Source organism: Mixophyes fleayi, chromosome 10 (assembly GCF_038048845.1).
Source record: "Mixophyes fleayi isolate aMixFle1 chromosome 10, aMixFle1.hap1, whole genome shotgun sequence".
In the NCBI taxonomy this organism is placed as follows: Eukaryota; Metazoa; Chordata; class Amphibia; order Anura; family Limnodynastidae; genus Mixophyes; species Mixophyes fleayi.
The window spans coordinates 14,794,012-14,808,606 of NC_134411.1; the positions used below are offsets into that span (position 1 = coordinate 14,794,012).

At 39.2% G+C, this 14,595-nt stretch overlaps 1 long non-coding RNA gene across 1 annotated transcript; it reads left to right on the forward strand.

Annotated features, from left to right (window-relative positions):
• Positions 1–547: 547 nt before the first annotated feature.
• LOC142103417 (uncharacterized) lies at positions 548–14,521 on the forward strand. Its single transcript, XR_012679343.1, has 4 exons — positions 548–736; positions 12,281–12,458; positions 13,082–13,153; positions 13,868–14,521. It is a non-coding gene; the product is annotated as an uncharacterized LOC142103417 (long non-coding RNA).
• The last annotated feature ends 74 nt before the right edge of the window (positions 14,522–14,595 follow it).

Below are 14,595 nucleotides of genomic sequence, written 5' to 3' on the forward strand. Positions count from 1 at the left end.
CCAGCTCAAGGTAGAGCACTATGGATCCAGCCCAGGGGGCAGATGGTCCCTGCCCCCCCCCAGCCCAGCTTGCCATTGGCGATGTAAATGTAATCTTCACACTGTGATGTAGTGACATACTCGGATTGGGTTGTATCTCTGGAGCTGGACTGGTGACTACATGGACAAAGCTGGGTGGCCTGATAATGTTTCTCTGCATGTAGTGAAAGGACTGGGGCCGATGGTGATTACACTAACAGAGGAGAACAAACAGGAACTGGATTTCTGTAACCAGATTGCAGTAACTGGAATGGAACCAGACTTGAGCCAGAATGCAGACTGCACTTTCAGAGCTGGAGTATTAGCAAACCCGCAAACCCGGTTAGCATCTGAAATACAACATTGCACTGGCAACAGGTAAGGGCTCCAGGAAGTCCTTTTATAGTTGTTGTTGATTCTTGATTGGAGGCTGCGGTCAGCTGGGCAGAAGCAGCACTCTGAGTTGCTCAAATGGATCAGGTGACTATATCCAAGATGGCAGCTCTCATGAACTGGTTTTGGAGGGAATCTGAAATGGAGGCTGTTATTACCTGGTTGGCTGAAAGGAATCATGTGACCGAATCCAAGATGGCCACACCCATGCTCTGATTCTGGAGGGAACCCTGGAGTGGAGACAGACTGGACAGCATCTTACAGAGAGGTCTGAAACCAGCAGAACCTGAGGACTGCAGGGACAACTTGGAAAGGCAGCGAAGAGGTAAGTGACAGAACTTGAGAGCCTGGTGTGTGACACTTGCCTACATTTTGGACCTCCCCTAGTGTAGCAGGAAGAGAGGCCATAAAGACATGAATCACGTCATCCAGCGAGGATTAAGACATGAATCGCGACAACAAGGTCACGCCAGACCCTCTTTACAAGAAGGAGAGGCGGGATCTGGGAGGAGCAGTAGTGTAAGAGGCGCAGTGTTCTGTTTTTTCAGCAAATTGGCATCATATGTAATATTTAGATGTTACAAAGAAGGCAGGAGCAGAGCTGATCTCTGCCTCTTAAGAGGTGATGGAGGACGGAGGAGGGGAGAGAGCTGTGCTTTAATGATTAATCTCATTAACGTATGTATGCACCCTGGCCCAGACCCAATTCTTCCACTACACACACCCAGAGTAGATGCCCCACAAAGCGACACCAAGGAGGCGAATATGGAGAAAAACAGAAATGCACCAATGCTCCATATTTGCCTCAGTACATAGACCCCGTAGTACAGACAGTATCACACATTATAAATCTTAATTGGACTGCACCACGTGTGCTGTTTGGAGGTATGTGTTTCACCCACTATGGTATACAGGAGAATAGTGCTATCATTGGTCTGATCCCCTTACTTGTCTGTCAATTCTTTCTTTTTAAATCTAATTATTATTTCTTTCTCTACTGTGCCTCTTTTAGGTCTGATATACATAATTCTACCCTTTTATCTCAAAAGTCTCTGAGGTTCTAATTTAAATGGGAACTCATCACACATTCTTGTTATTTATTCCTTTCCATGTCCCTTAGGTATGGCAACAGATCTGCTGTGTAGATACCATAGTCATATATACCAGAGTCATATACAGCACACATTCTATATTACTAGATTAGGAGTTGCCATCAGGGGGTACAGGGGAGCCATATACATGGTGCAGCAGTATAAACCTTGGTAGCTCTCAGCCCCATTGCGCAACTTGGTTGTTACTTGTAGGGGAGAACACTGGGAATCAGTAACGAGCAAGCAATGGCCATGTGAATGATGAGTACATGGTGGAAGCTGCCATACACTAGCCACCAGATTGGAGGCCCTACCATACACTAGCCATCAGATTGGAGGCCCTACCATACACTAGCCACCAGATTGGAGGCCCTACCATACACTAGCCACTAGGTTGATAATCCTGCCATACACTAGCCACCAGATTGGAGGCCCTACCATACACTAGCCACCAGATTGGAGGCCCTACCATACACTAACCACTAGGTTGATAATCCTGCCATACACTAACCACCAGATTGGAGGCCCTACCATACACTAGCCACTAGGTTGATAATCCTGCCATACACTAACCACCAGATTGGAGACCCTACCATACACTAGCCACCAGATTGGAGGCCCTACCATACACTAGCCACTAGGTTGATAATCCTGCCATACACTAACCACCAGATTGGAGGCTCTACCATACGCTAGCCACTAGGTTGATAATCCTGCCATACACTAACCACAAGATTGGAGGCCCTACCATACACTAGCCACCAGATTGGAGGCCCTACCATACACTAGCCACTAGGTTGATAATCCTGCCATACACTAACCACCAGATTGGAGGCTCTACCATACGCTAGCCACTAGGTTGATAATCCTGCCATACACTAACCACCAGATTGGAGGCCCTACCATACACTAGCTACCAGATTGGAGGCTCTACCATACACTAGCCACTAGGTTGATAATCCTGCCATACACTAACCACCAGATTGGAGGCCCTACCATACACTAGCCACTAGGTTGATAATCCTGCCGTACACTAACCACCAGATTGGAAGCCATAGCATACACTAACCACTAGGTTGATAATCCTGCCATACACTAACCACCAGATTGGAAGCCATAGCATACACTCGCCATACATCCACATCCATATTGATAGTCCTGTCACACAATAGCTTCCATATTGGAGGTCCTGCCAAACACTAGTGTCAAGTCTCAAGGTCTCACTGTTGGTCTTACAGTTTGGGACTGTTTCACGTGATGAACTGCTCCAATCACCAATTATATTGTTTTTTTTTGTAACTTGCCAACTTAATAGCTGAGTTCAGTTTCCTGTAACATCGTCCTGCCTCTTACATGCCCACACTTTGCTTTTAAATAAGCAGGAGATAGGCAGACAGCTGCCAATACTGTTGTTCCCAAGGACCAGGTCAGGTACATGATATAGGTGATATGAAGGTTCTGTTGGGGTTTGGGATAGTTCTAAAACCCAAGTTATGTTTAAGATTAGAATTTAGACTTGGACAAGAGCAAACGCTTGGGGTAGGTGTAGATTAAGGATTTTACTAGTGTTAGAGTTATGTCAGGGCTATGATAAAACTGGCAGAATAACATTTGATTGCTTTGTACACTGACTGGGAAGATTTAGGGGCAGATTGATCACACCTTCCAAGAAAGGAAAAGTCAAGGTGTTGCCTTTAGCAACCAATCAGACTCTAGCTATCATTTTGTAGACTGTGCTAGATAAATGATAGCTAGAAACTGATTGGTTGCTATGGCCAATACCTCCACTTTTCTGTTTTTGAAGGTTTGATAGATTGAGCCCTTAGAGTCACAAGCAACTTACTTTAAACAAGTGAATGTCCTATTTAAAAAAAAAAAATGGTCGAGGGCTAAGATATATATGCTCAATAATAATGTCCAAGATTTGGAGAAAGCTTCTTTGGTCCCTTTATATAAAATGGCCCAGCATGTTTGTTTAATTGTGTTTGGTACTCAAACAGACGCAACGGGCTTCGCTTCTAAACTAAGAACATGTAATGTCTTGTCTGCGTCCCAGTTTCCTACTTCAAATCAAAAGGATGGTTTGTCAAAAAAGAAGACAATAATCCAAGGAAGTTAGCATATCTAGAAGTCCGTGCATTCATTCTGTGCATTTGCTGGTCTGGCATTATAAAAAATACATGGCAGGAAAATATTTCTACGGCCTTATCAGAAGCAAGATGTTGTTGTGTGACACTTAGTTACAAATGACCCAAACAAATTGATTACTTTTATAGAGTGCATTCTCTATCATTAAACGTTTCCTCATTTTATACATGATCTCAAAGTCCATTTAAAAACACCAGATCATGTCAGTGTGACATTAGTACACAATTTGCATTTTAATCAGAAATGTGTAACCCTTGATGTGCCTTTATACAGTTTAAAGGACTCAAAGTCACTGCTTCAAGTTAATGTGATAGTGATATATAACACACAGGAAATATTATTTCTTATCATTTCTGTTGCAATTTTACATTTCTATCCAGTTTCCCTGCATTTTTGATATAAGGAAGAAAAACTGTGGACGTCTTTTACAAGTGATGCCAAGAAAAGTCAAATCAGAAAAGAGAATTAATGGGTAATATTTTATATTATATATATATATATATATATATATATATATATATATATATATATATATAATATATATATTACATACTCATCACCATTTATTTATACAGCGCCACTGATTCCGCAGCGCTGTACAGAGAGCTCACTCACATCAGTCCCTGCCCCATTGGAGCTTTACAGTCTAAATTCCCTAACATACACACACAGACAGAGAGAGAGAGAGACTAGGGTTAATTTTGATAGCAGCCAATTAACCTACCAGTATGTTTTTGGAGTGTGGGAGGAAACCGGAGCACCCGGAGGAAACCCACGCAAACACGGGGAGAACATACAAACTCCACACAGAAAAGGCCATGGTCAGGAATTGAACTCATGACCCCAGCGCTGTGAGGCAGAAGTGCTAACCACTTAGCGCGCCTGTGTATGTACATTTTAGAGAATAATACCTAGAATCCAATTGGTTGCTATGGGCAACATCTCAACTTTTCCTTTTTTAGAAGGTTTGCTAGCTCTACCCCTATATACACACACATGGGGAAGAGTACAATAGTCAGCAAACCCCAAGCCTAGTCGAGCTGCGTTGTTTGCCTGATTATTCACTCTGATCATAAAAATGTGATATTTAGAATGTGAGTTCTGTGTATAAGGTAAACTTTCAATATCAGAAAAAAATAATGTTTTGTATTTTTCTTGGTGACGTGAGATTAATGAAACCATATGATACCTTACAGTCAGGCTTGCCAGTCCTTGTATTGATAATTTTATTTAAAAATTTAACAATGGCAAATATTTTTTACTGATACATTTAAAATTATGTAAAAAATGTATTAGAAAGTGTATCGTGATAAAATGTTAACCTGGGAAATTAAAACAGAGGCCTCTTAACCCCATTCAAACCCAAAACCTTTGATAGGATGAATGCTATGCGAAATTTAGGGGCCTGTTTAACAATCATCTTCAAAAAGGATAATCTTTTTCTTTTTAATTGCCACTTATCGCAGCGGCAACAATTCTCTTATTGCTGCAATTTATTAAAATCTCACAGAGGCAGCTGAGCGATACTGAGGTGCCCTGACGATACTGTCCTGGAGTGGTAAGGGTTAATGTGAAGAAACGGAGTCCCACTGGACTGAGGACTTTTTATTCATCACCCGTTTCTCATGGTTTAATGTACTTTTTAATCCTTGGCCCAGTCTAAGTATATACACCAGAGCATCAGTGTATTATGTGTATTGTAATTTCATGTTATTAGGTACATTTTGGCCTTGTTATCTGCAATATTGTATGTATAAGAAATTTAAAGACTGCTCCCATATTGTGTAACAATAGCAGGACAGCAGAAGCCATATTGCATGACAGAATGGGAAGTCGTGTTAGCAAGGTTGTTGAGTTAGCAAAGAAAATTACCATTTGTCTCAAATGTCCATTGTTATGATGTGCTGCATAGATCTGAACTGTTAGTAATCAGAACAATGTCTGAGGGACTGTTAAGCTAGCTGGGAGCCCAAGTTAATTAAGTCAACAAGTAATCTGAGAGGTCCGATGATGTGCAATGTGTCTCCACAGTACTATACTGGCTGAAATAGCATTGGGAAATGCGTTAACATGTATCAATTTAAATGTTATTGTATCAAAATGTATCTCAGACTTAGATTGTGTAAGGCTGCAGATACAATGTGTCAAATGTCTTAATGTTTCACGCAAGTGTTAAGTGTCATGTTATTCCCTGATGTAATATTGTAACCTTTTGTTAAGTGTATCCAGCCAAATAGTTAATTCAGTCAAGGCATTCCATTGTATATTCAAGGTAATAGAGACTGCATGTCTAACAGTTAAAGTGTCCACTTCTGCTGAATGGGCGAGGATTAGGACATCTTGACCCTACTACCTGTTTAGACTGTCAAAAATATAAGGAGAGCAGAATGTCAGTAGATTCATTCTATCTTGGAGGAGCCTGGTGTATGGTTCACCAGCACAATGGACTCTGGATCAGGCATTGTGGTGCCGTCGGAGGAAACCCTACCAGGACAGAGTCTGTGTGAGCCAGTAACCCAGGCTGGACGACATAGAAACTGTCTAGCTAAACGGTAGCGGTAATACTGCGGGAGGATAAGTCTCTGAAGGGCAATAAGATCGTTACTTTGGAGTGCTGACTGCAAGAGGTTGCTGGAGTGTACACTTAAGCATTTACCCTGTGCCTTGTGAATGTCTTATGGTGTTGTGCTGTCATTATAAAAATATTTTGGATAACTAAGAGTATTTTCCACACAGTTAACTTACCGCTTTCCTGGCCAGTCTCCACAGATGGCGATAACCGAAAAGGTTTTGTGGTGGTTCAAGTACAACTGCGATACTTGTTAATGTCACATAACGTGCAGGATATTAGTGGATAACACAGTGCTGGACCTTGGGCTCGATTTCACTTGTGTTTTCTGCATGCAGTTCGCTTATTCTCCTAGCATTTGTGCATACTTCCCCTACTCTCCCGGAATTTTAGGGAGTCCTCCGGGACTCGTAGGCAAACCTCCCGGATCCTAAAAAATGCAGAAATTCTAAATATTGGGGGGTGGGGGGGGGGGGGGGTGTAATCATGTCACTTAGCCTCATCCCCCTACTTAATGCCGTGAATTTCGGCATTTTATCGTGGAGATGGAACTATGGGGTGGCGCAAAGACGTCCGTGGTCCTGGTAGACACATACGTTGCAACTGTCCCTATTTTAGCAGGACAGTCCAGATTTTAGGGCTATGCCCTGTGGGTGGGAATGATGGGGGGGAAGGGAGATATATAATGGGCAGCCCTCTGAGGGCGTGGCCATACACCCATCTCAATGTGGCCACGCCCCCTGTCCTTTTGCCAGGGACTAGCATGTTGCAAAGTAGACATGCTGAGTGTTTCACCACCAGCCCACCAGGGGGAAAATTGAAATTTAGAAGACCTGTAGAGCCTTCTAAAACAATGTAAACTCGATATGTAAATTAAGAACATTCAACATTATATTTCTGTAAATTTATGCGATGAGGATTGGCTGGATGTCTTTAAGACATTATTATGAAGTTAGACACATTTTCTGGCATGCTCTGAACAAATGCTCCTTTAAAATGGTCCTGATACAAGTTTATGGTGTGACAACTGAAGCAACAAAATAACCAGGAAAATACATCTATGGTATAATCTTATCTGGTTGCATCTGCAAGTTGCTTCGTGGGAATGTAAACTGTATGTTGCTGAAGTTCTTATAATTTGGTTTCTCATATACTTCCCTCTTCTATAAAAGGAAATTATACTCATACTAGTTAGTAGTCACAGTAATCAACTGACCGCATATATATAAAGCATTGCAATCATTTCTAGACTGAGGGCTACAGAGCAAGCAAAAGGCATTATATTATTTCAAATACCACATTCTGAAGATTGTACTTATAGATATAAAATGAATAGTTTAATAGTAATGTGCATGTTCGTCCCTGACGTGCATTCAGCACCTTGTTTCCTCTTGGTGGTTTCCCTTTAATGAAATTCTTCTTAAATGGTTGTGGTAGAGTTAGTTCTGCATTTACATGACATGGTAATAACTATCGGAATGCTGCAAGTTAGGGATATACTTGTGCTTGATCTGCCCTGGCTTCTGATAGTATGAATAGAAGGACTCTAGATTAATAACTGCAACCAGATAACTGTACCAAATTGATTTTGGGCTCCACGATTTTGACAAAACCAACAGCTGATGTAAATAACATTCAGAGCAATAATTCCCATGTTGCCCCATGAAAACTGCGATCATAGACCATGAGCTTAAATGAATGCAGACATGGATTAGAGGGTATTCTGCAGTAAAAGATGCACCATGGCAAACGTTTTTTGCAGTGAACTTGACTATCCTGAGTGTCAGGACTGCGCGTCCTAGTGGGTTCTTTGAAATCACTAAGGCGGACTGTTGCAAACAAAATGCAGCTGTATTTTATAATAGGCAGTACACGGTATGTGGATCTAAGGTTCACCAGATGGATGTTCATATTCACATAGAGCTAAGGACACAGTGGCTGGGTCTTTGGGTGAACCCTTCAAGGATCCCAGCAGCTCGGCCTGATAATCACCCATCTAACGCAAGGTTGGGCAAGAGCAATGTCTTTTTGTTTTAGGCAGATATGCAAAGCCACTGAGTCCTATCGATTCATGGTTACAGTTTATACATGGAATGGAGGCGCAGTTCCTAGTCACTAGGCCATGGACACCCTTCCAGTCCCACAGTCACAGGTTATATTCCCTTCAATTTTCCCAAAACAATTTGAGGGTAGATTTATCAAGCTTTCTAAAAAGGAGAAGTGGAGGTCTTGCCCATAGCAACCAGTCAGAGTCTAGCTATCATACTCTAGAACGTATTAGATAAATGATAGGTAGAATCTAAATTGGTTGCTATGGGCAAAACAGTGAAGAACAGACTCTGTGATTTTACTATGACCAAGACATGTTACATGGAAATCTATAGAAGCTATAGTAATGCTATACCCTTTTGGATACCATTAGCTACTCCATAACATACGCAGCAAAATGAATTCAGGGCCTGTTGTGGGGCTTTTTGGAATTTGGACTAACAGAACCTTAATTTATGGTGAAACGCGCATATATTTTTTTTGAATAGTTCTAGAAAATTATTTCATTATTTTTCTTCTCACACTTTAACATACATTTTCAGTCCTCCCATTATGTAAAGTTTTATGCCAAATTTTATATTGGGACACAGCTGGCTAACGTGATTAAACTAAAAAGAAGTGTGGGATAAATTCAGAGCTATTGGTTCCTCAAAAGATTAACAGATAGCTATATCCGATGAAGGATAAAATAAAATAATAATAATATTGCAGGGTTACACCCTAATAATAATGTACAAATAGTCCGTTCGCTGACAGCGATCTCTTAATAGAGCTTCCGCATTGTTCCTATCAGCATGTAGATGTGATTGGGAGGTGGTTCTGTTATTCTTCAGACCTCAATTTTCATATAGCGGGTGCTTGTAGAATGGGTCCAGACAATCCCACTTCCCAAGACACGAAAGGATCAATTCTAGTTAATGTTGAAAATGCCATGCAACAGAAGATATATAGAAATTCTAGTGCAGTATGTTCAAATTCTTATATTTTAATATGTCTAAATACAAACACAATCTTTAACAAGAATTATAAAAAACAGGTCCCAATTCAAAAGGAGATGCAGAATGCAGAAGAAAATCACATGGAAAAGCTAGGTGGTAGTTCTGTATTATCAACACATGAGTTCTCTGCAAAGGTGTTCACTTCCAGCATAGGCAGCATGTGCTCTAATATACACTGACGCGTTTCGACTGCTGAATGAGTCTTTTCAAGGTAGTAAGATGGTACTCTTTGAGGTTCTATATATACCTCTACTTCCTAGTTAATTTGATTGTCAGGGGCCACAAGCTGGTGACATAGTGATTCCAACCAAGGTCTCTCAGTAATATGTCCCAGTGAGTACTTCATTTGTCTGGGCCCCATAAGTCTAGTCAAGTATAAACAGTGCTAGGGGTAATTTTATCAAGCTGCGGGTTTGAAAAAGCGGAGATGTTGCCTATAGCAACCAATCAGATTCTAGTTATCATTTATTTAATACATTCTATAAAATGACAGCTAGAATCTGATTGGTTGCTATAGGCAACATCTCCACTTTTTCAAACCCGCAGCTTGATAAATTTACCCCATAGACTCTATATCTATTTTTTGTTATTGCTGCAATGTTCTGTTATTGAAGTGAAACTATAGGTGGCAGCCATTTCTCTTGGTTACAGATTTCATAAAGTCACACTGATTGAAGATTTCATAAATTTAGTGAATGTGATAGATCAAGTAAGGGTTACAGATAATAAATAAACATATAATTCAAAAAGTGCAAAACTGTGACCAAATAGGCCCCGCCCTAATTCACACATACTAAAGCCCAACCTACCCAATCTCTCTCATCCACACCTGTGTTAACTTGAGGTCGTGTCCATATAGTGGTCCACAAATTAGGACAGTCCCAATAGAATCAGGACTGTTGGAAGGTATAAATAAATGCTACATTATACTTCAGAACAAAACTGTACATTTACACAAGAAGGTGCAGCAATACAAAAAAAAAATCCAAAAACTATAGCACATATGTATGTAAACTGGTACAACTAACTTTACTAAACTGCGGGTTTGAAAAAGTGGAGATGTTGCCTATAGCAACCAATCAGATCCTAGCTGTCATTTTGTAGAATGTACTAAATAAAAACTAGAATCTGATTGGTTGCTATAGGCAACATCTCCACTTTTTCAAACCCGCAGTTTAGTAAATATACCCCTTGATATTTGCATGTATTTTCTACACTACTAGAAAAATGACAGAACCTGATTTATTGCAGTTCACCAATTTCATAAATTTCACTAATATATCTCATCATTGCTCTCCAGGATGGGTAGGCTTATTCTGGTCTACTGTATGATGGATTACATATAATTTTACCTCAGAAAAATTTAGACATAAGCTCCAACTCATATTGATAAATACAAATAAGATTCTTTGTGCAGAATTACATACACCTGTGTGTTTTACTGAATATTCATTGAAAAATGTGACAATAGCCTGTTTTTATGGACGCATTTCCCATGTGAAGATTTGGATTTACATTCCAAAATGTATAAACAAAACACAGACAAATGTACTCCATGACTCCAGGTGCCTGTTTTTCCCAAAAATTATATTTGGCAGCTATTAAACCTAGTTCTAGTAACTGGTGCACCAGAAAATTTAATAATATGAAAACCCTATTAATCTAATTATGAGTTACCGTACGTTTGTCATGAAAGAGTTAAGTCTTTTGTACAATTCTCTCTGCAGTCTACAGCTGTTTATTTAAAAAAAAATCCTACATATTTGGATCTACTTTCAGATTAAAAAAAAATGAGAGCTAAACTATTAAAGAGCAAGTGGTTTTCACGGAGTCACAGGCAAAGTACAATGGACTATGTGTGCTGTCTGGGGAACTATTTGGGGTTAGATTATTGGGCAAATTATGTAATGAGAACATGGCTGTTTTTAGCAGTGTTTGTGCTCATTGTAATTAATTTGTATATATTTGATAACAATTTACTGTAATGGAATTCATTATATCTTGTATGTATCTCTATTTTAAAACACATCTGGTTCATAATAATTCTATAGGTATTGGACAATTAATGTAAAGATATGGATAAATAAGGGACACCAAGCATATTAAAAGCAGGGACGTCCACACAGACGAGGTTCATGTGTTAATTAAGTAAATAGCACTCCACCATGGGCCGTGGCGGACTTAAGAATTTTTTTAGGAGGGTGTGTGTGGGGGAAGGGGGGGGGTATTTAGCATATCCCCCCTCCCCCTTCACTCTGATTGATGGGCCCTGCTCCTTTCTTCACTTTTAATGGACCTGGTGGCTGAGAAACAGACAGAAGATGCCACTCAGTCGCTACAAATGTGTTTAAAACATAATCGAGAAGCCAGACAGGACCCTCTATCAGGCAGACGTATGTAATGTACATATAGTGTGTGTGTGGGAGGGGGATTGCTGTGAACCCTTACCCCCCCCTGGATCCGTCACTGGATCAGGGTCAGCTATAAAACTGCTGGACTCACTGGGTTACCTACAACTATAGCTAGCATGGCTGTAAGATGATGTCTTAGGGGTATATTTACTAAACTGCGGGTTTGAAAAAGTGGAGATGTTGCCTATAGCAACCAATCAGATTCTAGCTGTCATTTTGGAGAATGCAATAAATAAATGAAAAACTAGAATAAGATTGGTTGCTATAGGCAACATATCCACTTTTAAGTGACTTTGAAAGAGGGGTGATTGTTTGGGGTGCATTTGGCAAGTGCCAACTCTGCTGCTAACACCATCCTGAAACTGCAAAAGGTAAACTTTTTGGCTGTAGTGTTCAAAAATGCAGTGAACACCGGAGATATTGGATAAACCTATTAATAAATAGGTCTAATACTCTATTTTGCCATAATCCTGCCAAAACTGATGTTTTAAAAGTCTTAAGTAGGCCCCTTAACCTTGGCATAATTCACTACATGTGGTTTGGTGTTTATACTTTCTACAGTATTCTCAAACCCTTGATATCTACTTTTCTAATCACTTGCAGTGACATACAAAGTGGAATAAGTGAGCATCCCTCTCTGGCTGGAGCCTTAGGGCCTGTGGAGCCTATTTAAGGTCGGAACTTCAGACTTTTAAATCGCCCACCGTTTGCCTGTATAAGAAGTGCCGCTCCTGGCGTATAGCTGGAGCTGGAGCTGTACTGGAATCTATCCTCCCTTCTGGTGAGTATTGATCAGGACAACATATCTCCCTTACAATTGATAGTGGCCTATGTTATCAGTCAGCAGAGATATTTGAAGCTGGGAGATTACTATTTATGCCACCTTTGCTCTGTTATAGGAGACACAACTTTCACGTGAACTATGTGCTGTGTCAATACTGCTGTTTGTTCATTAGAGCGCCTTCAATTGTGTTACTTTAGTACACAATAGCTCTTAACTTGCTCTAAATTCCTTTGTATCACTGAGGACTATAAACGGATCCTTTATGTACATTATTATGATTGTTATTTGAATTATACAAGGTCTATGTAATATATATATATATATATATATATATATATATATATATATATATATATATATATATATATATTAAACAGATTTCCTTTTGGAGCGCACATCTATATAATTAATTTTATGTTTTGTCATTATATTGATAATTACAATTAATGGATAGTTTTTTAATTATACTTGGCCATTTAATTATTTCTATTTTGTTTTTTCCCTTCCTGCATTAGCGTTGGTCCATCTAATTTCCATTTTCTCTCTGCAGATTGTGGAGATTTCTCTGAGGCAGTCTGGTTTTGGTTCATTATATTATTGTCTGATTTATCTCCCTATAGGTTGTGTTTTGAGCACTTACAAGATATTTCGCCATGGCCCAAACCTCAGGCCATCATTACTCCATGACCTGGGTATATAAACTTTTTAAATTTATTTCAGTTGTACAATATTAGCATTACCTAATAACAATGGGCCTGATTCATTAAGGATCTTAACTTGAGAAAATTATTTCAGTCTCCTGGACAAAACCATGTTACAATGCAAGGGGTGCAAATTAGTATTTTGTTTGGCACATAAGTTAAATACTGACTGTTTTTTCATGTAGCACACAAATCTCAACTTTACATTTCAGTGTTCAAATAAGCTATCAAGTATTTGTGTGCTACATGAAAAAACAGGCAGTATTTAACTTATGTGCAAAACAGAATACTAATTTGCACCCCTTGCATTGTAACATGGTTTTGTCTCTCAAGTTAAGATCCTTAATGAATCAGGCTCAATGTCTTTAAGGAATTATACTCATGTTCGTTTTTACATCTTGGAGATAAGGTGCTCTGTATGTGGAGGGCAAAACAAATTAAATGAGAATGAAATGGCCCACATTGATTGTCTGCTAATGTCCTGAATGTGAAATATGTATGTACACTAACGTGGCCCTGTCACCTATACCCAGTTGAGGCACTTATTCATGCTTCAGTCATATGACTAGTTCCTACTGAGTAGATAGGTTGAATATTAATTTGGCCCACAAAATGGCCGCCTCTATTGTGTGTAGGTAACAGGTCCATGTAAAGTCTCCACAAGCGTCTGACACTACTTTGTTAAAGGAATTTTTTTTTTTCCAGACTGTAGGCCTTTAATCTCTCCACGTTGTCAAGTGCTGATGATCATGTGAAGAGGATCTGGTCAAAGTGGACGGAACCTGACTGAATGTGAGATGATCACGTGATCAGTTTAGGATTGGAGCATGTGGTCAGTAAGAGAAGACAATTACACAGGGCTTGTGGCAGGGCCCATAATACAAACATAGCCTGTCACTTCATGCTAGCCAGCATTAGGAGTAATGGAGGAGAAGGTTGATAATTGTGATCAAAGAAAATGTATTCATAGTACTAAAGAACTCCATGCAAAGCTAAAAAAATATATTTTTGGATGGAGCTGAGAGAATGTATAAAACAAAAGCTTAATAATTATATCAAATTTCAAAGTGAGAATTTTACTTGCTAAAAATGAAGATGAAAAAATTATAACTATATTATAACCATACTTACATAAAAAGTTACTATATCTTCACAGAATATAAGAAACGCGAAAGTGAATGTTCATTTATTAAAATAAATGTCTGCACATGTGCACCAAAATCCATATACAGTATATATACTGTTACAGTTATGTATTCATATAAAGGGATTGCAATGTTGTTTTTACTCCAATGTATGAACATTAAATTTTAATATTCATACTTTGATGCAATGTCAGTTAACAATTAATTGCATTATATTTAACACATATCTTAAAAAAAATAAAAATAAAGAATCCTTTATACATACAAGAAAAATCAATTGTTGAACCC